This window comes from Lathyrus oleraceus, chromosome 1 (assembly GCF_024323335.1).
Source record: "Lathyrus oleraceus cultivar Zhongwan6 chromosome 1, CAAS_Psat_ZW6_1.0, whole genome shotgun sequence".
NCBI classification, from domain to species: domain Eukaryota; kingdom Viridiplantae; phylum Streptophyta; class Magnoliopsida; order Fabales; family Fabaceae; genus Lathyrus; species Lathyrus oleraceus.
In genome coordinates, this window is record NC_066579.1 from 387,425,867 (window position 1) to 387,452,264 (window position 26,398).

Genomic DNA, 26,398 nt, shown 5'->3' on the forward strand with positions numbered 1-26,398 from the left:
GACATTGAATTAGATAATCATGTTATTAACTTCTACTAAAAATTGTTTAATTTAGAAAACATTTAAAGTTATACTGATATGGTGGAGAGAACTATCCCACTACTTATAACTCTTCCGGATAATGAATATCTCGCTAGAATACCTCAGTTAGAGGAAGTTAATAATATAGTGCATAATATAGACGATAATTTTGCTTCAGACCTAGATGGCTTCAAAGATTTTTTTTCTAAGCCTATTGAGATATAGTAAGGACTGATGTGATTAATTCAATTACTCAATTATTTGAAAAAAAATTGATCCTTCCTAATCTCAATTTTGTCAATGTCACTTTGATACCTAAACAACATGGAAAAGATTCTATTTAGAAGTATATACCTTTTGCACTTACAAATTTTCAATTCAAATTCATCACTAAGATCATTACAAGCAGGTTGACCATCTTAGATCTTTAAATTGTTTCAGAATACCAAAGAGGCTTTATTAGGGGCATACATATCTATGAATGCGTTATGATTACTTTAGAAGCCAATAATATGTTAGACAAGAAATCTTGTAGACGTAATATGACGTTGAAGATATATAACAGAAAAGCCTTTGATACTTTACATTGGCAATATCTTATTAAAGTTCTTGTTCAATTTAGTTTTGATCAAAAGTTGTGATTGGATTCTTACCATTTTCCACTGAGTCAAACTATCAATCATGATAAATGGGAAAACTGCGGGATTTTGTTTCTTGATTTAGAGGAGTGAGGCAAGGAGATCATATGTCTCCTTTGCTATTTTGTATTATTGAAGAGGAACTTAGTAGACATTTGTCTATGTTGGTGGACCAGGATAGTTTACCATGTATATCAGTTGGTAAGACAACCATTCATAACCATCTTTTTATGATATTTAAAACTAATAGGAAAAACACTTAAGTTATTAACCATCTTCTTTAAGAATATGGTCATAATTCTGGTCAACACGTCAGCCCAACTAAGTGTAAGTTTTATGGTGGAGGTTGTTATGGATTTAGGTTGAGGCATATTGTAGATATGTTTGAATTCATTGTGGGGCATGCACCACTTAACTATTTTAGAGTTCCTATATTCAAAGGCATACCTAGAACTCATCATCTTTAGAGCATAACTGATAGAGTATTGGACAAACTAGCTACTTGGAAGAGTTGCCTTCTTATCATGATAGGTATGGTTTAATTATTCTAGTAAGTCATACAAGATATGCTTTTGTATACTCGTAGGATTTATGAGTGGCCAATCAATCTTCTTAACAAACTACATTCTTGCATTAAAAATTTTGTATGGACATTTAGCATAGATAGTAGAAAGTTGATTACAACATCTTAGAAGATTGTTTGCTCACCTTTGTCCGAAGGGAGGGTCTTAGTTTAAGATATATTAAGACAATAAACAAAACTGATTGTTTATCTCTTTGTTGAGAGTTATTGACTATCAAAAATCAATAATCTTATATGTTTATTAGTAGGTAATTCAGGCACAAAAAATTAATCATGCATCATATTTCTTCTTCAATATAACATTAAGCATTCATTTTTTTTTGAAGAAACATAGTAAATATCAGGTTGGTAATAGGAATGTCATTGATTTATGGACTGAAATTGATTTAAATACAAAATAAAATATTTACTCATAATGGATATTCAATTAATGCAATATGGTTAATGTCAATTCATTACTTACACAAAGTATACAACCAATTGGTATACTCAATTCTGTTGAAGTTAATTCCGGGGGTGTCAACACGAGAGATAACATTTTTACTTTGGAGACTTTCTTTATAAGCAACACGTTTTTGTGATAGACACATCACATATGGATGTTAATGGGTGCGGGGAGACCCGCGAACCCGTTGATCCAAACCAAATCAACCCATAAATCACTTGAACCCGTTTATTTAAGGGTATACCCAACCTAAGTCGTAACAACCCGTATAGTTTTAATTCGGGTACGAGTTTGAGTTTCACAACCCACAAACCCGTTGACCCAACTCATTGATTTGACATTAATAATTTCTTTTTTTATTATTGTTTTAAATAAAATACAAAATTAATATCTCACTAATAATTATAGCTTTTTCAAAACAATTTTATTCATCACCAATAAAACTATTAGACCAAAGAATTTACGTAATTCCAAGACTAAAATTTGTTTCTTATTTTCTTTTGTATCATTTATAACTTATGTATTTTATGAAAATAATGTATCTTGTTGAATTTTATACTATTTTGAAATGTTAAGTGATGTGTATTCATCAAATTTGAATTTTAGAAATGAGTATAATAGTATTGAATTGTGTTACAATTTTTTTTAATTAAAAAAAATCATTAATTTTTTAATTTGAAATATATCCTCGAACTCAACCCAACTCAATCCATAAATGGACGAGTCAGTTCAAATTGATTTTGACAATGAAATTGCGGGTTGAACAATGGACTCAATTCATTGAAGTTTGAACGGATTGAATAACGGGTTATGTCAAATCTGGTCCAACCCAACTCATGTACATTCCTAACACCACACTCACACAAAATTCTCCGGTGATAGGTGTGTGAATTCTCTTACTTATAAATACTCAAATTTCTACATTTCTAACAAACCAATGTTAGACTTCCTCATACTACTCATACTTGTTATTCTCAACAAATTCATTATTCTCAAATATCAATATTAATTAAAGATCTTTTTATTAATAAAGTTATTTATTTTTATTAGAGAGATTTATTAAATAATGTTTATTCAATATAATTTAATAATTATAATTAATTATTTTTTAATTTTTAAATCGAAGGCTCTGTTTTAATTTTAAAATAAATCAAAAAAATATAAGTTTATATCAAAATTTATAAAATATATTTAAAATAGTTTCTAAAAAGTAAATTATGATTTTACATCTATTTTTTAAATAAGATATAAAGTAAAATTTTAAAAAATATAGACTTTATGTAAAAAAAAATGTAAATGTATTGTTTAAATAATAAATTAAAAAAATAGGCCCCAAAATTTAGGGTCCTCTTCTACGGCACATGCTGCACCGGCTATTAGACACATGCTGCACCGGCTATTAGACACATGGATTATAGTTTATGAGGTAATCCAAAATTTGTAGATTCCTGTTGTTCTATTTTCAATTTTATTTCGTACCCACTCTTAGTAGTCAGAGATTGAATGAAAAGAATAATAGTCATACATTATTAGTCCAAATAGTGTGATATAGTTAAATATTATATTAGTATGTTACTAACACTCAGCTAGTTAAATATTATATTAGTATGTTACTAACACTCAGCTGTCAAAAAAGAAAAACATTCAGTAACGTAGAAAGACCGGCTGCTAGGTATCAACGGAAGCATGGGACCCATTTTTTGTTTAGAAAATCGGTGAGAGATAATCCAAAAAAGATCTTCCATTTTTGAAACTCCGTGTGTTTGACTATGTTAGGCGGCTCATCATTAAAATGGAAATAATTTTCATTGCGCATTCGCTAATCGCTACATCTATAATACTCTGTGGTTCAATTTATAAGAAATTTTCATATATATATATATATATATATATATATATATATATATATATATATATATATATATATATATATATATATATATATATATATATATATATGAGTTAACTTATAATTTCATAAATAAGTTTTTTTAATTTATTCTCGATCATTACTTTTAAATTGAATCTAATCTAATAATTAAAAAAATAAATTTAAACTAATTAATTATTAAATTTAATTTAATTGAAAGATTATAATTTGAAATATGTTAAAAAAAATTTACTCTTGATTCCATATATATATATATATATATATATATATATATATATATATATATATATATATATATATATATATATATATATATATATATATATATATATATATATATATATATATATATATATATATATATATATATATATATATATATATATATATATATATATATATATATATATATATATATATATATAGATATAGATAGATAGATAGATAGATAGATAGAGAGAGAGAGAGAGATTATCATGCACGGTCAGTGTAAAAAATTTTACACGGTCAATGCATCACAATCATCTGTATATATTACTTTTTAAATGATTAAAATAAAAGTCAAATATTTAAATAAATCAATGGTTGTGATTAACTGACAGTGTAAAAAGTCTTTACACTGTCATTGTATATCAATTAAATATATATATATATATATATATATATATATATATATATATATATATATATATATATATATATATATATATATATATATATATATATATATATATATATATATATATATATATATATATATATATATACTTCCCGTATATATTGTGTACCATATTTATAAGGTGAACAATGTTATTTTTTAAATAAAAAATATATTTATGAATAGTACGTAAATAATGTCATGAGTAAAACAAAATTGATTAATGAATGATAGAAAGTTGATTGATAAAATAATGAAGTTGGTTAATAAACATTTAGATATTAAAAATAATTTATAGTAGTAAAATAAAGTTGATTAATAAAAAGTAAAAAATTGGTTTAAAAGTTGGATAATAAACGAATAGATATTAAAAATAATTTTTAGCAATAAACAAAGTTTGTTAATAAAATGTAAAATGTTGGTTAATAAAGTTATGAAGTTGATTAATCATATAATTTTATATTAGTAATCTTTAATTTAAAAATAAATAAATAAATAAATAAATAATATTTTTTTATATTAAAAAAAAAGCTATTATTATAATATTTTATTATTCAGCGTATTGGTAAACAGTAAAATACGGTGTAGCTGTAACATTTAGTATAGATAGGAATATCATTTTTGAAGTAAGTTAAAAAAAGTTACTCTCCAAGAAAAATCTCTCTCTCTCTCTCTCTCTATATATATATATATATATATATATATATATATATATATATATATATATATATATATATATATATATATATATATATATATATGATAATTTTTATTTAATATATAATGTTTTAAAATATTCTTTATTAAAAATATTGAAAATGATGAAAATGACTTTAATTAAAAAGTAGAATTAAAAAAATAATTAATATTGCATTGGAAATTGAAAATAGTATATATTTTGAGACAAATTTTATTTTACAAAGAAATGATTCTAAGATGGAGAGAGTAATAAATTTTATAATAAATTTTTTTACTTTAATAATTAATCGATGTGTAATTTATAGACGCTCCAGTTTCTAATTTAAAAAGAACCATTCATCCACTCGATTGAGCTAGCAATCGATGAGAAAAATCTCTTTGAAACAAATATCTAATTTAACAAGGATAACTTTTTTTTAATTGATGTTATTCTTTTTATTTTATTTTTTAATTAAAATATAAGTAATCTACTATTAATGGTCGCAAAATGTCATCTATTTATAGAGCGGAAGTGAAACAATAATGTAAATGACGTTAAATGGACGTGTGTTGCGGTGGCCCTCGTATGGGTTGTAGCAAACATCATTTGATACCATATGGTTAAGAGAGACTATGAATGGCTCAACCACACTATTCTCCTTGTACAGAACAAAAGCGGCTGCACGAGGTCAGTTATCTTTGTAGTCAGGCACCACTTCCAATTCGGTGATGTGACGGAAGTGGGAAATGATTCATCCTAGAAAATGGTTCAGATACAATATTAATAACAAGTGTAACAAATGAGTTATGAAAATATTAGTAACAAGAAATTATCGTAAGCAGCGTGCATTACCATGTCAACTGATTTGTCTTCCAAAGACAGACTCACCCAGCTTCGAGTAGAGGTAGACCAAACAGGCAACCCCCCAATTGCACTCGTGAATCACAGTCAGGTCTGTGGAGTACTTAAGGTAGGCCACGTTGATATATGTTGCACTTTTGTCCAAAAATATAGGTGTCCCAACCAATAACAAGATGTAACACCTCATACGCAACGTCGATGGTACTAAACATGCACATCATCACCAACAGCATCCAAAGCCCCATACAAATGGTCTGTATAAAAGTGTTTCCAAAAATCTAAACCATGCATGAGCACCTCTAAAGCAAGATTCCTTGGTCGGCGCATTACTAGGGTTAGCTCCCAACAAGTTAACCATCAGATCGACCCTCTTCCTCTCGTCCAACCCTCTTGTGGTCCAGTAATTTCCCTCTAAGGGGAAGATGCACGAGGAATGAAACGTCATCCAAAGTGTTGGTCATCTCTCCTATAGGTAGGTGAAAAGATGACGCCTCTAAGTGCCATTTATTTGCAAAAGTCATATGCATGTTGTGGTTTATGGTTAGGTACGTAAAAGAACATAAACTGGAAAAATCGAAATAGCGGATAACATTAACAAACAGAGCAACGTTGGACGTGGAAACTCCTGTATCTTCCTACCGTGGTTAATCATTTTCAAACAATCACGCTCCTGTAAAAAGAAAACGTAAGCACTGGTATATATTTAATTAGTTGACAACATATGTATTGTAAAATAAAAGAAATATACCTTCCATGCAAGGCATGCATAACGACCTTCTCTATATAATTATAAAGTAAGGAGGTGTCAAGTGGTCTTCTTGGATAACTCTCTAATGGGGCATCCAGATCGGCTTCCTCCCGGGCTTCAGGGTTAATAGGGGCCTTAGAAACCTCAGGTTCTGATGCATCATATGTTTGAGAGAGTCGGCTACGAGAACCAGGCGGCCGGGGCTGCTAAGTAGATGTGGCATCAAATGAGTTATCAGCAACTCGTGACCTCGTGGTCCTCGCTGTGGCCCTCTCACATTGTACCGACACGGTTCGGGACACCCGCACGACCTAATCTGACTGTTGTTATCTTCAGCTATTGTACCCGCGTTATAAACAAAGAGATATAAACAGCATGTCCGAAGAAATTCACAAAACCCACAAAATCACCCAATTTTTTGACTAAGTACAATCCGGATATGCATCTTCAAAAATAGTTCAAAGAAAATTCGGAGATGCATCTTCAGACAAACTTGTGATTTTCCTCCCATGGAAGAAACTCTTTTTCCGCGCTATCAGACTGAAATAAACTCAATGCGTGTTCTTCTAGCCTATTTGTTTCATTTAAACTACCACCTAATGAACCTAAAACAGCTAATGTATCCTAAAATACTAACTAAAAAAATCAAAACATAAAAAAGATAAAAAAAATTGAAAAACTTACCAAAAGAAATTGATTGATGATAAGAAGGAGTTGGATGTTATGAGATGCTGGAAAGAACTCCAATGATATAAGCTTAATTGAATGGATGCAGAGGTAAAATTGTTGTAGAGATCAAATGACTTTTTTTGAGAACTTTTGAGAAAAATGAAAAAGGAGGAAGAGGGAAGGGTCTAGCATGAAATATGAAAAAAAAGCGTCTAGAGATGCATCTCTGGATCACCAATATGATATTTGAACAAATGGTGTTTACGGAGATGCATCTTTGAATGCACTTTATTTACATACAAAAATGCATCTTTGAATTGAATTTTTACGTAAAAAATGTGACTCTTCAATTTGGTCTGAAAAATGACTAAAATATGTACGTTCGGATATATATCTCTAGACATTAGGAACATTATAAACTTTTCACGGTGGTGTAGAAACACCCATAAAAATGAAAAGAGTATCCTCATATAATAATAGCTAACTATTAATTGTTGGTATTTAGGCCTTTTTTATTTTAATTACTCCCATTTAAAAGATAGAAACAAATTTGGGCCCGGTATAAGTTTGTCACTCCAAAAGGAACATTACGCGAAGGACGAATTTAGGGCGGAAAAGTGGAAATTCACTTTTATTTGGGGTATCTCTTCAAACGTTTTGCATAAAATTAAAGTTTTTTTTTATTATTTTGAATTTTCCAAACTATTTCAAATTGCTCTTTCTACTCTTATGTGTGCATACCACATTCTTAAAAATTTTAAAATATCCTTCATATTTTTGGAAATGCATATTCGAACACATCAAAAATCACATCACCCTTCGCTTTTCTGATATCCATCACATCTTGTAAAAAAAATGGTTTGAAGATGCATCTTAGTATAATATTTGGTGTATACATCTTCGAATTACCCTATGTACTCATTTATGGTGTTTTTATTCACTAAGTTGATTTAATAAATGACACAATGATGTTTCCGAATATGCATCTTCGAAAATATCCTACGGGAAATTTGATAAAACACCATTTTGCATGATCTTCTTCTTCATGTTAAAAACATCCTCCATTTTCAAAACCCTTAAAAAAATTATCATTCTCAATCAACTTTTCAACACCAAACCCTTTTTGTATTTTATCACATCAAATGGAGCAAAATAAGTTGAATTACAGGTAAAGTTCATTCACTTCATTCCTCAACTTTTGCATTAATATGATGTTTGAGCTGAAAAAGGAACGTTGCGTTCAAATATGCATTTCCGAACAAAGTTTGTTATGGTCCGGAGATGCATATCCGGATTTTCCTGATACTTTGAGTTTTAAAGTTGTTTTTCTATTTTTGGTATCATTAGATATGGTGCACCCGTATATGTTTCCCAAAGCTATTGTGAGTTTGGATGTTAAACCGGCTGGAGTGAAGCATGATGTTATACCGGTTGAATTCAATGATGATGTTAAACCGAGTGCTTGACCGGGTCCGTATAGAGGATGGGAAATTGGACTTTGGAGTTGTAATCAGAAGGTTCGATAATGGTTTGGATCAAAGACAAACATGTGTAACAATAAGGTGCGAAAGAAGTGGCACGTACCAACCACAAGTTAAGAAGTTGAAACAAGATGACAAGAGATCGAGAAAATATAAGTATCCATTTAAATTGCGAGGATACCGTATGGCAGATGAAACATGGAAATTTAATGCGACTTCTGGTATACTTAATCATGCCTTGACTAACAAGCTAGTCGATCATCCCATTGTATGTCGACTTATTCCGGAGGAGATGAAACTTGTTTCGAGCATGAATTTAAACATGGTGACCTCAAAACACATACTCGTATATTTGAAACGGAAAACACCTCTAAATGTTTCAAATATCAAGCATAGCTCGAGACAACAAGGCGGTAAGAGGACTAAGATCTGAGATGCAATAACTATTAAAGCTTTTGGAAGATGACGACTATGTTTCAAGGTACAAAGTTTCTGAGGATAAATTCATTGTTCAAGATATATTTTGGACTGAAGACAGATGATGATTTAAAGGTTATATGGAGTACCTTTTGCCGTTACTCAACAAAGGGTGTGATTGAAGTGGATGTAACGATTGCAAGATCGACTGCAAATATTCTAAGGATGTTGCCATGTTCTGAACCACCCATTTATAATTAAATGTAATGTTAAAGTTATGTTAATATTAATATATATATATATATATATATATATATATATATATATATATATATATATATATATATATATATATATATATATATATATATATATTTATTATGAAGTTAAATTATGTTATTTTTACATTATCTGTATTTTTTCTTGGTTGTTTCTCGCTTGAACTAATAGAGCATTTTTCGGAGATACATCTCCCAAATTATCACTGAAAATTGAATTAAGTTATGTTACAAAGATGCATCTCCGAAATAAACTTTTTATGCATACGGAGATGCATCTCCAAACTAATTTTTAATAGAATAATGGTTTCTCAACAAATTCAACTGAGGTCTGGTGCATCAGAAGATTCATCTTCTCGCCACCACCCAAATTGTACCTATCACCCCCATAATTTTTCATAACGACAAATTTACCTTTCACATTATTTTATCTTCTAAACTTTTATGTTACAGTAAAAAATTCTCTTTGTAAAAATCTGATAGAAACAAAATATCATGTAGTTGTTTTAAAATATCCGGTATAAAAAATTCGGCGAAGCTAGTTTTTATGCATTTTAACAAGACATTAAAAAATTCGGTATGATGTTTTACCGACTTTTTTCTAAATATTCAGAAATTCGTTGAAGTTTTACCAGATTTTTTTGCAAATACTTGAAATTATTATGCAGTTTTATTGATTTTTTTGAAAAATACAGAAATCCCTTGAAGTTTTACCGAGTTTTTTTTGGAAAAATCAAGAAATCCCTTGAATACTTACCAGATTTTGGGGAAACATCCGCAATATTTTGTAGTTTTATCGATGTTTTTGAAAAGTCCGAAATCAACAAAGTTTTTGACGTTGTTATTACTTGGGGCAGCAAAACGGGCTGCCTGTCTCACCCTACCTTAAGCCCGCCAAAAAAGAGGGCGGGATGGGCAAGCCCGCCAAGTGAAATTTGACTTAAAAATCTAGCCCGCCCCCGCTCCACCAAGGTGGGGCTTGCCCACCTATTTTTTTATTATTTATTTTTCATTTTTTTAATAGATTAGTAGCATTACTTTTACATTTCAATTAGATTTTTCACTTATATTTTAGAATAATTTTTTTATAAAGCATTTTTTTAATCAAATTTTATTTTAAAAAATATGGCATATATTCACAAATAAATGTTTAAAATAGAATCATCAACAAGTATTCCAAAGCTATAGTTCAAATATTAACCTTCAACCAACCAAAATAACTATTGAGTCCTTGATATTTAGGTTGGTGGACCAACCCGCCCCTTTTTTGGCAGGTTTAAGACGAGGTGAGCTTAAAACGGGTCGGGCTGAGCGGGTAGACGGGCATAAAATCCCCACCCAACCCGCCATTTTTTGGTGGGTGCCGGCCCGACTGGTCACGACCCATTTTTCCACCCCTAGTTATTACCAGAGATTTTGAAAAATCCAGAAAATATGTTGAATACCAGATTTTCTGCATAGACCAAAAAATATGGTAGTCAAGAAAGTCACTTTTAATATTCATTTGATACAACCTGAATTTCATCATGCATGAAATTCCTAGTAACAATCTAATGAACTCAAGTCTAGCAACTGGAGCAAATGTCTCATCAAAATCAACTCATTTTATTTGAGTGCACCCTTGAGCAACTGGACTTGCCGTGTTCCTTTTTACATTACCACATTCACCATATTTGTTCTTGAATGTCCACTTAGTACCAATGACATTGACATCTTAAGGTCTTAGAACTAACTCTCATACATTATTCCTTCTAAATTGATACAGTTCCTCTTGCATAACATTTATCCAAAATTTATCTGTCAAAGCTTCTTTGACATTCTCAGCTTCAATATTGGAGATGAAGCAAGAGTTGGAAATCAAATCTCTGGATCTGGTGGTGACTCATTCATTCAGATTTCCTATGATATTTTCAATAAAATGATCTTTCTGAATTCTTATAGATGGTCCCTTGTTGGTTTGAGGATTTTTAGAATTTATGTTTTCGGTACAAATGTATGACTCCTTAGCGGGATATCTGTTGGGACATCTTTTTGTTGGGGGGAAACATCATCTTCATCCTTAAGAACATCCTTTTCTTCAGGGTTATCATCAATGACATCATTAATGGATTCCATCACTTTCTTGGTATGAATGTTGTACACCCTGTAGGATTTACTATTGACAGAGTAACCAAGGAATATCCCTTCATCACTCTTTGGATCCATATTTCTTATTTTCTCATGATCTACCAAGATATTACACTTGCTCCCAAAGACATGAAAGTATTTAACATTGGGTTTCCTTCCTTTTAAAGCTCATATTGAGTAGCTCTGGTTCCAGATCTGATTATCACTCGATTGTGAATGTGACAAGTAGTGTTCATAGCCTCAGCCTAAAAATGGTAAGGAAGATTCTCGGCATGCAACATGACTCTAGGAGCTTCTTGCAAAGTTCTATTATTTTGTTCTACAATTCCATTTTTCTAAGGTGTGGTAGGAGCAAAAAATTCATAGAACTTGTAATTCTTAAATTCCTTGCCATGATCACTCCTTATCTTTACAATCTCACATCCCTTTTCTTTTTGAATACATAGGCATAACTCTTTGAAAACATGAAAGATGCCATATTTTTCTCTAATGAAGTTAATTCATATGTACCTTGAAAAATCATTCACTCGCAAAAATATATATCTCTTTCCACCAAGACTTTTCACTTGCATAAGCCACGTGAGGTCCATATGAAGTAATTCAAGAACTTTTGAGATGGTCAGATGTTGGAGCTTCTTGTGGGACATCTTAGGCTGCTTACCTATTTGCAATCTCCACATATTTTTTCTTCTTCAATCTTCAGCTTAGGTAAACCCCTGATGAATTCTTCAAATATGACCTTCTTCATACTTTTGAGGTTGATATGGCCAAGTTTGTGGCGCCATAACTTATTTTCATCAACCTTGGATATCAAACAAGATGAAGGATGAGATATCCACATATAACAATTGTCATTGGACCTGAAACCCTTTATTATCACTTCTTGCTCTTCATTGGTGACAATACATTTGAACTTGTCGAATTTTACATTAAGACCTTGATCACATATTTGACTGATGCTGATCAAGTTTGCCATCAGACCTTCTACCATCAGTACATCCTTAATGCAAGGAAAACTTAGACTGGCCAGTTTGCATATGTGTAGGTGTTTAATTGGCTGCATTGTATGGTAAAACACTAGCTGGATTCTAATGTCTTGACTGATGTCATGACATGGTGTGAAGCTTACTGCAGGATTAGCTAATACAAGATTTATTGAATGTCAAACTGGATGTTATGATATTCATCCCTGTCAGCAGATACTGAGGAATAGAACAGTGGGTGTTCTGCTATAACTCAGCATTTAGTTTCAGACTGTTTATCAAGAGGATAACAGAACTGGCATAAGGCCTACTGTCTGGATGTCAAACTAGATGTTATGACATTCATTGACAGCATTTACTGAACAATAGGCAGATTGGTTTTCTGCTACATTTCAGTATACATCTCAGTCTGCTTATCAAGAGGATAACAGACCTGATGTAAGGCTCTATGTGTGAATGTCAAATTGGAGGTTTTGACATTTATTATTGTACGCTGATACTGAAGTATGGACAGATTGGTTCTGTACAATACAATAAATTGTACAGTCTGTTTTCAGGAAAAACAGACTTAGCATATGGTTAATGATTTGGAAGTCAAACTGAATGTTGTGACATTCATTCCTGACAGCATATGCTATATTGTAGGTTGTTTAGTTTTTCTGTTTCAGCATTTTTCTCAGGCTAAAATCCAGGAAACCAACAACCAAGCTACAATTAAGGAACCTAACAAATAGCCTATTTGTTAGCACACTAATAAGTGGAAATTAGTTAGAATCCTATGTGGCATTATTTGTGGAGGTCTTGAGATATTTTAGGAAATAAATATGGAGATAATTTAGGAACTAAAAGATTGAAGACCTTGTTTGTAGCAGAAATTTTCTGTTATATGTGTAACAGCAAAGAACAAGTTTGCTGCGATTTCTGAAGGCCCAAATCCAGTTGGGTGATTAGGTTATAAATAGCTTATTGTAACCTAGTTTTTGTAAGCCTCTGAGAATGAACATTTAGGGGTGTGTGTGAGGTAAACCTCCCAATCTGTGGGAAGGTTACCATGTGTTTCTCAGTGTTCAAAGCTGAGATTTTTTGTAACTCTAAGCCTGTAGGCAAGAGTGATTATGTGCTTGAACGAAGCTGTGAAGCAAGTTCAAGTTGTTTGAACATTACATTGTATTTGTAGTGATAGGAATGGAAACTGGAGGTTTCTATCTAGGAGTTCCTAGGTATAGATTGCATTGGGTAGGGATTAAGTGAAGAGTTGTAAACGGGGGAGTTTAACTCTGAATTAATACTGCTGATAGTGGATCTTCTTCCTGGCTTGGTATGCCCCCAGACGTAGGTGATGTTGCACCGAACTGGGTTAACAATTTCCTGTGTTTGTTTTCCTTCTGCATGTTTTAATACTTCTGCCATAACACAGCTGATATTCCAGTCTGCTTATCAAGATGATAACAGACCTGGTATATTGCCTTCTGTTTGAATGTCAATCAGAATGTTGTGACGTTCATCAGTGACAGCATATACTGAATAATATGCAGGTTGGTTTCAGTTCAGTATTTAGTTAAGTCTGGTCTTCACGAGGATAACAAACATGGCCAACAAACTGGAACAATGTAACAGATGATGTCCAACTCACTATTGAGACATCGTGCTGATAACTGTGTAGGAAAACAACAGAAGTGAGTGCTATGATTGATCCCTACTGCACAGAACCAGGTGTTCCTCCATTCTAGGGTGACATAGAAGGAGAGGTCGTGACATCTGTAAACGTATGCATATTAGTACAGGGGTTAATAACTGTCTTGCTGTATTAGTTACAATGTTGGATCAGATGTCATGACTTGGAGTAGAACATCTGAATTCTGACTACGCCAGAATTACAAATGGTATCAGAGCAGGCATCCTGTTCTGTTTCTGGATGAGATCCATGAGTGATACTTTCTGGTCTCTTGCAAGGAGTTATATTAGTACTGATGTTTGAACCCGTGGAAGGTTCTGTGAGTTCCCTGAATGGTCCCTTGAAGTAGGTGGATGGACTATTCATGACAGGAACTATGGGTAACAGTCTCTAGTGGTTGGCAATTGGCCTTTGTGTGGGACAGTTGTGCCAGTATTGAATCACATTCAAACTTGGTATGGTCTTGGAGGCTGATCTGGTGAAGTGTGTGTTCATAGGTTGAGTTGTATTATGATTTCCGCTGCATAATACCTGGCAAAACTCAAACTCTGATGTAGTTTCCCCTCATGTCGATGAAAGGCTGCTGTATTCAAGCTCTCATCATAATCTACTGAAGATGTCAAAGATACTTGAGTCTCCTCAAGTCCACTCATCATGACGTTCTCACTTCAGGGTGGTAAGAATCACTTAATCACTGATTCGGTTACTCTCTTGAGTAGTGTATATGAAGACCTTGAAGACTTTCAAGGAAGGTTTGTTCCAAGGAGGTGGAACTAATGTTCTATGTGATGTTAGAACATGTTGCTCAACAAGTATGCAACTATTAGTTGAAGAGCAGATGTTTTTAGGTATCAAACAAAGGGATACTTCTGTTTGGAACCTACTCCTGACCTGGAAGAGGAGACATCTGTGTGTGCTAAGTTGACAAGGGTAGGGTCAACTGTGTGTGTGCTCAAGAAGGTCACCTTTAGAAGTCTGATCTCTAGAAGTTGAGCTGGTTGAGATGTGACATTGTGCAATCTCCTGCTGTTTGGCATATTCCTGTAGACTGATCAGGGTTGGATAGTTGTTCCCTGAAGTACTATGTTGTGTTGGAAGACAAGTCCCCTGAATGTTAGAAGTCAATATTGGGGTAACCTGATTGCTATATCATTTAAGAGGATTGGAACCATGAATCTTGTTATTCAAACACCACGTTCAGAAGTGGCAGTTCTTTCAAGGAGTGAGAATATGAAGATTCAGAGGTTGGTTGAGGTAGTATGCTCTGGAAATGCATATCTACTATTGACTGGTGCTGTGTGTCTCACTAGTACTTATGGTCAGCTAGAGTCTGATTGGTGTGATTGGAGGAGTTAGTTGCCACTGGTAGGGATAGTGTATGTCATGTTGAGACATTTGTGTACAATGCATGGATATTGATGTGGAGTTTCCATGATTGTTAATTTGAGGGGGAGTTTTGGTTAACCTCCTCAAGTTTGGTCAGCCTAGGGTCTGGTTGGCTGTTGACCTTTGTCACATGGGGTCTGGTTGTTGTGTGACACATTTGCAAGGAAGGATTCATCTCTCTCATTCCTAAGGGTGAATCTAATCTGGAAAGAGTCTCAAGACTGTTGAGGTGCTTGCAAGCAGAAGATGTTGACACTAGAAGAGTATTTTCAAAGTATTCTTATGGTGGAAGTATCTGAAAGGAAAATTGGGAAAGGATTTAAGATCAATGTCTACTTGTGCCAAGTACAAGTATTTAATTGATTATCCTTGGAGCTCAAGATAACTGATGTTCTTAAAGATGTTGGAACATCTCTTCTTCAAGACCCTGTGCAGAACACAGGAAGGATAGTACATTGATTTATGGTCTATCTCTTTGGTGGCAGCAAAAGCATATGATCTCTGAAAAGGTTTCCTGGTAAGAAACATGTTCAGCCTTGGTGTGTACAAGAAGAAGAAGACATCATAGTCTTGATGGTGGTTACTTGGATCAATTTATCTCTGATCTAAGTAAGGAAGTGAATTGGCTAATGCACACTATGAAATTAAGAACAAGTGGCAGCATTCTTAACATCATGGAAACAGCCTTGCTTTAGGAAGTGGAATCCTTAGTATAGCTAAAGGGTTAGTTTCTAACTGGTCCTTCTGAAGACTCATGCATCAGATTGTCTGATGTCTTTGGAGAAGAAGCAGGGATTCATCAAGGTGTGAGCTTGGATGACTTAACTGCAAACCTGCAGGATGGAGGTTGTTTACTCAAACTTGGTTACACAATCAAGTCTATGAGAACATTGAACTCTTGTTCTGTGAAGGGAGGAAGTTCTTTCAAGTGGCAGAAGAAGGAGCTGAATTCAATAGCTAGATGTCAAAACACAATGTTGTGACATTTGGTTCAACATCAGATTCTTAGTTGGTGAAGTGGCACATCAACTTGAGATAGAAGGGTCTACAGGGTTGTAGACTGGATACTTCAAAAAGGTCGTCCTCGTTGTAGCTCTTTGGAGTTGCTGGATAGAAAGGATGTTACATGTTCATGTCTTAGAAAATCTAAGTTTTGTTCAACATGTAGCTTGAAGTTCAAGTCTCACTTGGAAGGTCAGAATATCTTTGGGAGAGGTCTGATAGACGTGGAGAGGTCAAAGAATGGCAATTGACTTTTTCATATGAGGATTCATGAAGGAGGTAATCAACCAGTGGCATTTGGTCTATCTCAGAAGTGAGTTCGAAGAATCAAGATAATCAACATATGGCAGCTGATTATTCTTGAGGAAAGTCTGAGACAAACTACTTTTGAAAAAAAAAAGAAAAGAAAAAGTAGTAAGTTGAAGACAAAAGGAGGTGTTTTCTATTCATCTCTTGGAACTTGTGGTAGAAGTTCTGAGCTATCTATGGAAGATTGTCTCTTGTAATGGGATGACAATGTATATGTCCCAATTTATGTCTGGGTTCTTTTGGATCAAGCTGGTGACTCAGTGATATCTGAAGACTATCAGATGGTGTTCTTTGTGAAGGATGTCCTAACTAATGTTAGAACACTTTGTGAAGTGGTTTTCTGTTTAGAAGAGAGATTGACACAGAGTGTGGATGTGTTCAGCCAAGAGGGTTGAACAGAGGGTGTTCTCTTGAAGACATGAAGATGCGTCTTATGTTTTCCATTCATCAAGTGGTCTGGGTTCTCTTTGAATCAGGAAGTATGTGAAGGTCCAACTTTGGGGTGTTGGATATGTTCATGTGTGACCTCCAAGTTTCAAGAGGAGAGTTGGTTGTTCATGACAGGGGGAGTTCTGTCTTTGCGCTGCAAGTAATCATCAAGCTTGTGGTCTATGTGTTCTCAGATAACAAGGTATGGCACCTTGTTAGTTAGTGGGATGATGTGGTGTGTGTCAAGGCTGAGTGAGCAGAAAAATGTCTGACCGGATGTCATGACATTGCCTTGGACAATATTGTTATTTCCTTCCAAAACTTACAGACGTAAGGAAATATGGATGTTATGTGTCTCATTATGATATATTAGAACGAGCCTGTGTGTTACAGTTGTGTGGTACAGGGGGAGTAACCATCTACTGTTTTGGTTGTAGTGGTGCTAGATGTCAAGCTACCACTGGAGATAAGAAAGTGGTTTTAGGAAAGAGTGTGTGACTACTTGATCCAAGCTGTGAAGCAAGATCAAGTGGGTGCTAACTTGGTTGAAAATGTGAGGCAAAACCAAGTCTGTAACTCTGTTATTTGTGTGTAATTCTATTTTTTTTCTGTGGTCTGAAATTTAAAGTGTTGCTTTGGCAACATTTTTGACAAAAAGGGGGAGTAACAGGTGATACCCCAGGACAACAGGTTATTGTGTTAAAACAGATATTCATGATAGATTCAACATCCCCTCCCCTGCAGCTGATGTGTGATGAAGTTTTTATTTAACTTCTGTATGTGTGCTGTTATGTGAAGTTTTTACTTAACTTCCATATGTGTGAGTGTGTTGCCACTCTGAGTGTATTAGCTAGGTCTATTTCCTGCTAGATATGTGATTTCCGCTGCTATGAACTTTGTTATGGGGATCAAAGTGTTTTAGCCAAAAATTTGCCAAAGGGGGAGTTTGTAGGTGTTTAATTGGCTGCATTGTATGGCAAAACACTAGCTGGATTCTAATGTCTTGACTGATGTCATGACATGGTGTGAAGCTTACTGCAGGATTAGCTAATACAAGATTTATTGAATGTTAAACTGGATGTTATGATATTCATTCCTGTCAGCAGATACTGAGGAATAGAACAGTGGGTGTTCTGCTATAACTCAACATTTAGTTTCAGACTGTTTATCAAGAGGATAACAGACCTGGCATAAGGCCTACTGTCTGGATGTCAAACTGGATGTTATGACATTCATTGACAGCATTTACTGAACAATAGGCAGATTGGTTTTCTGCTACATTTCAGTATACAGCTCAGTCTGCTTATCAAGAGGATAACAGACCTGATGTAAGGCTCTATGTGTGAATGTCAAATTGGAGGTTTTGACATTTATTATTGTACGCTGATACTGAAGTATGGACAGATTGGTTCTGTACAGTACAGCAAATTGTACAGTCTGTTTTCAGGAAAAACAGACTTAGCATATGGTTAATGATTTGGAAGTCAAACTGAATGTTGTGACATTCATTCCTGACAGCATATGCTATATTGTAGGTTGTTTAGTTTTTCTGTTTCAGCATTTTTCTCAGGCTAAAATCCAGGAAACCAACAACCAAGCTACAATTAAGGAACCTAACAAATAGCCTATTTGTTAGCACACTAATAAGTGGAAATTAGTTAGAATCCTATGTGGCATTATTTGTGGAGGTCTTGAGATATTTTAGGAAATAAATATGGAGATAATTTAGGAACTAAAAGATTGAAGACCTTGTTTGTAGCAGAAATTTTCTGTTATATGTGTAACAGCAAAGAACAAGTTTGCTGCGATTTCTGAAGGCCCAAATCCAGTTGGGTGATTAGGTTATAAATAGCTTATTGTAACCTAGTTTTTGTAAGCCTCTGAGAATGAACATTTAGGGGTGTGTGTGAGGTAAACCTCCCAATCTGTGGGAAGGTTACCATGTGTTTCTCAGTGTTCAAAGCTGAGATTTTTTGTAACTCTAAGCCTGTAGGCAAGAGTGATTATGTGCTTGAACGAAGCTGTGAAGCAAGTTCAAGTTGTTTGAACATTACATTGTATTTGTAGTGATAGGAATGGAAACTGGAGGTTTCTATCTAGGAGTTCCTAGGTATAGATTGCATTGGGTAGGGATTAAGTGAAGAGTTGTAAACGGGGGAGTTTAACTCTGAATTAATACTGCTGATAGTGGATCTTCTTCCTGGCTTGGTATGCCCCCAGACGTAGGTGATGTTGCACCGAACTGGGTTAACAATTTCCTGTGTTTGTTTTCCTTCTGCATGTTTTAATACTTCTGCCATAACACAGCTGATATTCCAGTCTGCTTATCAAGATGATAACAGACCTGGTATATTGCCTTCTGTTTGAATGTCAATCAGAATGTTGTGACGTTCATCAGTGACAGCATATACTGAATAATAGGCAGGTTGGTTTCAGTTCAGTATTTAGTTAAGTCTGGTCTTCACGAGGATAACAGACATGGCCAACAAACTGGAACAATGTAACAGATGATGTCCAACTCACTATTGAGACATCGTGTTGATAACTGTGTAGGAAAACAACAGAAGTGAGTGCTATGATTGATCCCTACTGCACAGAACCAGGTGTTCCTCCATTCTAGGGTGACATAGAAGGAGAGGTCGTGACATCTGTAAACGTGTGTATATTAGTACATGGGTTAATAACTGTCTTGCTGTATTAGTTACAATGTTGGATCAGATGTCATGACTTGGAGTAGAACATCTGAATTCTGACTACGCCAGAATTACAATATGCCATTGATTCTTCCTTTTTTTTCCATCACCAAAAGTAACATAGAGATTTGAGTAGGGTTTCAATTCTTCAAGATATATATTTCCTTCAGTCATGTGCTTGGAACACCCACTATCAAAATACCAATCCTCTCTTGAGGAAACTCTAAGGGATGTATGTGCTATAAGACATGTGATAGCTTCCTTGGGTTTCCAATCCTTCTTTTCTTGAGTTTTCTTCCCTTTCTTTCCTTTGAATCTTGGTTGAGGATATCCATACAATTTGTAGCAAAAAGGTCTTATATGGCTATATCTTCCAAAGTGGTGACACCTCCAAGATGATTTCTTGTGCCTTTGTTGTGAGGGTACACATGTTGAGCATGATGCTGGGACATGTGGTCTTTCATCAAAAATTCAGTTTTCTTTTCAGGACCAACCACTTTCTTAGTGGGAATTTAACTCTTTTGTTCCTTTTTGTTCATAGAGTTATAGTCAAGCCCTATAACACTCTTCTCTCAAATTTCCAAGATCTTATCTAACATATCAGAACCACTATTCAACAAATGCAGAAATTTTGTCATATTTTCAAGCTTGGAGTTTAACACAATAGCTTCCTTTTCTAGACCTATGATGGTTGAGACAAGCTCATCCATTTCCTAATGAAGTGCACCTATATTTTTCTTCTGTTTCTCCATAGTTATGCATGATTCCTCCCACTTGGTCTACAAAAGCCTATATGTTACAAATAGCTTTTCATCAGACATGTCTTCATCACTAGACCCACCTTCAGGCTCATACTTTCTGGTGAAAACCATTAATTTGTTAGTTGTTTCTCCTTCACTTTCATCATTGGAATTAGACCATGTGACAAACAATCCCTTTTTATGTTTCTTTAGAAAGGTAGAGCATTCACCTTTGATGTGACCAAACATATCACATTCATAACATTGTGCACCTTTGTCTCTATTAGGTTTGTCTTCATCCGTGTTCTTGCTCTAGGGACTGATGTCTGACACCTTGTCTTGAACATTTGTCCTTCATCTTCTGTCCAGTCTTCTCAATGCTTTGTTGGTTTTTATTCCTATAAAAGCTATAACATCTAAAAAACTTTCTTTAGTATCCTTCTCATATTATTATAGTCATAGGTGTTGTGTTTCATCTTTCTTTCCCCAACCTTATTGCGTTCTGGCCTATTCACGTTTTAACATTATAAAAAAACTGTTTTTAAGAAAATCGTCTCATATTATTCCAATTCTTTGTCGATTCATTAGAAAAAAATCAAGGATCGAAAGCCTCTATTTAGAAACTAAATAGTGGATGCCGCCCTAAAAATCCAAAGTTCCTAATTTTTCTATTTTTTATGATTTATTTTCTGTTTTGGTAGTTTTAGAAAATTCCGAAAAAAATCTCAAAATTCTTATTTGACTTTATTAGATTAAATGTCGTATTATTTTATTTTATTTTAATTGTTTTTTCCGTATTTAAATTGTTTTTGCTTAATAGGGACATTGTCGGTATTTTCCTATTTGTTGTTGCATTGCTGAATTAGTTATGTGTTTTCTCATTGTTTGTTGATTTTTCTTTTCTTTTTTATTGAGTTTAACATGGCTGACCAAAGAACTCTGAGAGAATTTGTTGCCCTTGATGTTAATTATAATGCTTTGTGTATTGAATATCATGTTGCTGATGTACCTTTCGAATTAAAATCTGGTTTAATACACTTGTTGCCAAGGTTTAATGATCTTATAGGCGAGGATCCGCATAGGCATCTAAAAGAATTTTAGGTTGTGTGTTCTACACCATTGAAGCCTCAAGGAATTACCGAAGATCATGTCAAGCTTAGAGCATTTCCATTCTCACCACAAGGTGCTGCAAAAGATTGGTTATATTATCTTGAGTCAAATTCTATTACAAGTTGGAATATTATGAAGAAAATATTCCTATAAAGATTTTCCCTGCTTCAAGAGCTTCTTCAATCAGAAAAGAAATATATGGTACTAGACAGGTTGACATGGAATTATTGGCCGAATACTGGGAGAGATTCAAGCAGTTAGTGTCGTGTTGTCCTCAGCACCAGATTTATGAACAATTGCTAATACAATACTTTTATGAGGGATTACTACCAATGGAAAGAAACATTTTAGATGCTGCCAATGGTGGAGCACTTATTGATAAGACTCCAACTGCTGCCAAATCCTTGATTGAGAACATGTTACTTAACTCTAAACAGTTCACAACATAGAGATAATTTTATGGTCCAAGAAAAAGGTGTGAATGAGATTCAGGTTTCTTCTTCCAACAAAACTCTAAAAGCCATAATTGATGAACTTACCTCTTTAGTGAAACAGTTGATGCTACCCTTCCACCACCACCACCACCACCATATAACCCTCCATAAGTAACCACCTATTCACCTTCCGAACCTTCACTAGAGGAACTTGTCAAGCAAATGGCTGTAAATAGTCTCCAATTTCAGCAGCAAACAGATTCTAGTATTAAGACTTTACATATACAAATTGGACAGCTTGCCACTTCAATGAATGTCATGCAACAAGCTCAAGGATCAAACCAACTACCTGTCCAAACAATAGTTAATAAAAAATATCCTGATGTATGTGCAATTTCCTTGAGATCCGAAAAAGTTACAAAACCAACTCTAGAAAAAAATTAAAAAGTTGTTAGTGTAACACTTGAAAATAAACCTGAACCTTCTATTGTTGCTGAGGATGAAAAAAAGTATACATCACCAATCCATTTCCCACAAGAGTACTGAAAAATAAGAAGATTGACGAGGAAGAGCATTTTGTTTTTCAAATAGAGTTGCTTTCTAAAGTTGTTGGTGAAGCTTATTCTCATTTGTTTTTAGATGATTTTCCAACTTTTTCTGGTTTTGATGATATTTACTCATGTGATGATTGTACTAACACTAACCTTTGTGCTGTTTGTGGTGAGATTGATGTTGCCTTGCAGGGTGATAATGCAAATGAAGTTGTTTATGTAGCTGAATCTCTTGACATCTCGTCTGCCCCAAACATACCGTCCATTGAACAACCACTTTCTTTAGAGCCTAAACCACTTCCTGAAGATTTATATTGTTCATCAAAGCTTCAACTTGAGCAGGAACATAAGAAGAGAATTGGATGGACCTTGGTTAATACTCGTGATATTAGCCCATCCATATGTATGCATATGATCTAACTTAAAGATGAAACAAAAGTAGTGAGACAACCCCGTAATTCTTTGATTCTTGATATTGTGAAAAAGGAGATCACTTTCACGTGTCCATTCAACACTTTTACTTATCAAAGATACTTCTTTGATCCTAGAATACAAGGCAAAACACTAATCAAAATTTCAAGTTCAATGGACACTATCCAAAGCTACTCCATGAGAGCCCAACTTTGGAAAAAGAGACTGTATAAGAGCTCTCTTTGGGAAAGGCTGCTTATGCGATCATTTATCCGCCTTGACTCCTCGGGTGTGTTCTTTCCTTTCTCTCACTCTTATTTTATATTTATGTTCTTTCATTGAGGATAATGTCTGTTTCAAGTGTGGGGGAGGGAACCATTTACATTGCTTTATTTCATTCAGTTTCTTTGTTTTTGTTTGTTTTCTTACATGAAAAAAATGCATGTTTTTTTTTCTGTGGTTTTTGAGTTACAATTGCGAGTATTTTCTTTGTTCTCTTAATTAAAGAATTATGGTGTGATGTGATTGATTTTTTTGTGCATTTTTAGTATGATATGTATGACTAAACTCTAAATCGTATATTATTTATGGTAAATCAATTAACCTTGTGAGATTTTGAGCCTTTTAAAGGATAACATCCAAAAATCTATCTCTTTCTTTCTTGTGTGATTCACTCATGTTTGTTATCTTCTAGAACTTGAACTGACTCTTGTTAATATTATTATTTACTTGTGCATACTGATATGATAAATGCATTTTGTTTTTGTTTTTTAGCCAGTTAGACAAGAAGTCAACCCTAAAATAATACCATCCCTTGTTTGAAACCCCATTGAACATATTATCCCTTTTTTGTTTAAAACTCATTACAAACCAAGAAGTGAAAAATAATGTTACCACCCCATTCAAAGGGTTGGAAGAGTCTTGTTTGGAGTTGTGTGGGGTTGAATGATTATGGTGTAATATTTTAGAAGTTAGTAGAAAAAGAAAAGAAAAATAGAAAAAGAAAATAGAAAAAAAAATGAATGAAAAAAATAGAAGGATGTCAATCAATACATACTCCTTCTAAAAAAGAAAAAAAGAATAAAAATAGTAAGGAGAAGAGAAAACAGTTGCTATAGAGTTGTTGAAGTGAATGAAATCTTTTGTAAATTTAACTCCCGCCGTTTCTTTCAAGTCTCTTTTGTCTCTTTGAATTTTAGCCTAGTACGTCCTTAGGATTTGTCTCACCCTTACCTTGGTCACATTACAACCAAATAAAAATCCTTTAATCTTTGTGTGCATATATTTCAAATGTGAATGTTAGAATCCTTTCAAGCTTATGGTAGTATTTTTTCCATGATGTGATTTGAGTGTAAACAGTCTACCTAAACACTTGAGAGTTGAGTAAATTTTATCTTGTGAGAATCTTGCTGCTTTTGATGTACTCTTTGCTAATCTGTTTTTCATATTTGCTTTGAATGTCACAAAAGAGTTACTTACTAATTCAATTTTCTTAAATCTTATACTTAGAATTTTGCTTGCACCTTGTATCTTGATAAACTTTGGAATTACATGTTTTGCTTGTTCTTGTTTTTTCTGTTTCGAATTTTGAATTTATAATTTTGCTCGGAGTGCAAAGTTCAAGTGTGGGGGAATTTGATCAGTGTATTTTGATGCATCTTCTTCTACTATTATACTTAAGCAAATATGTAGTTTATTATATTATTTTTACTATTTTAGTGTGTTTTAATATTTAAGTTTATTTTTGGCTTTATTTTTTTTTCGTACTTTATTTTCAGCATAAATAGTTATTTGATAGTTTATCACTATGTAGATCATAACTTGAGCTACGAGAATCGAATTGACGCGTTATAATAGGCGTTGGAAAGAAGAGAGATTAAGCTAAAAGTTTCATGTTAAAGTCAGAAGCTGATTCGGAGTGAAGAAGGGTAGAATAATTCGTTTTAGTTACAGACTTAAGAAAATACTTAGTTTTTGGGCCGGTTTTGTATTTTTTCAGGTTGGTTGCTATTAGGCCTGAATTCCCTTACTCTATTTAAACAACTTAGTAGTTTTAGGATTGAAAGATTCAATATTCATGAAATAGAGAATAGTGCATACGAATACTATGGAGAGTTAATTCCCAAAGAGTTGATCTGATGTATTTGAATTCCACTTTGGGGTTTTTATTAATTTCAGTTTAATTTCAAATTCTTTTCAATTCTTCCTATAAGCTCGTTTTCTTAATTCGATTACTTTCATTTACTTAATTCGATTACTTTCGTTTGCTTAATTCGATTATTTTCGTTTGCTTAATTTAATTGTTTGTATCATCCTTAACTATAATCACGTTAGCGTAGCTTTTTGTTATCGTGTTTGATTAACTCGTGTTTGCTTAATTCACGTCTGCTTAAATCCTTTTGCTTAATTCAAAAATTAGGAACATACATCATATAATACCAATTGCGCTTGTCAGTGGGTATTGTAATCGAATGGAATTGAATCCGCTAGGGAATTAAATTATAAGAATCAATGATAAGTCAGAAATCGACACAGTAGATTAGCTTATTTATCAATTTTGCTTTTACCTTTAATCATCTTCGATTTAAGTTTTGAACCTTAAAAAACCCCTTCTTTTCATTTGTTTGGTTATAACATTCAAGAGTCCTTGTGATATGATATTCGAGTGTCGCTTCCGTTTTACTACACTTTTAAACGCGTTTTTGACCTGTGTGCGACAACGGATCAGTTGTCCAGGGAACAATCCTCCTAGTGTAGCCTACATAACTTGTTATTGTGCTACTTGAGAAATTTGGGTTTCCAACATCTTGTTGTGGATTACCACATAATCAACCTTGTCTCCTAATTGTGTAATCAGTTAATTAATATGGATGTTTTGATTCATGAATTCTTTATTCTGATGAGTTTGAGTCGTGATAAAATTTTCCATGATTTTCTCAAGGCTCGACTTCTGAGGGGCAATTTATATTGGTTGTGTTGGTCTTTGGGCTTGGAAACCTGTTGGTCTTTGAGGTGTAGAGTTTTGGGGAAAACAAAGTTATTGTTCTTGTAAGAGAAGTTTAGGTGATTCCTCTATCCAGGGTTATAAGTGTTCGAATAGGGGTTTCCTTGGGCATAGTTGACCTGGTCTGGGTTTGTTTCAGCTAGTAGACTGCATTCGACAGTCACATGTCCTGGTG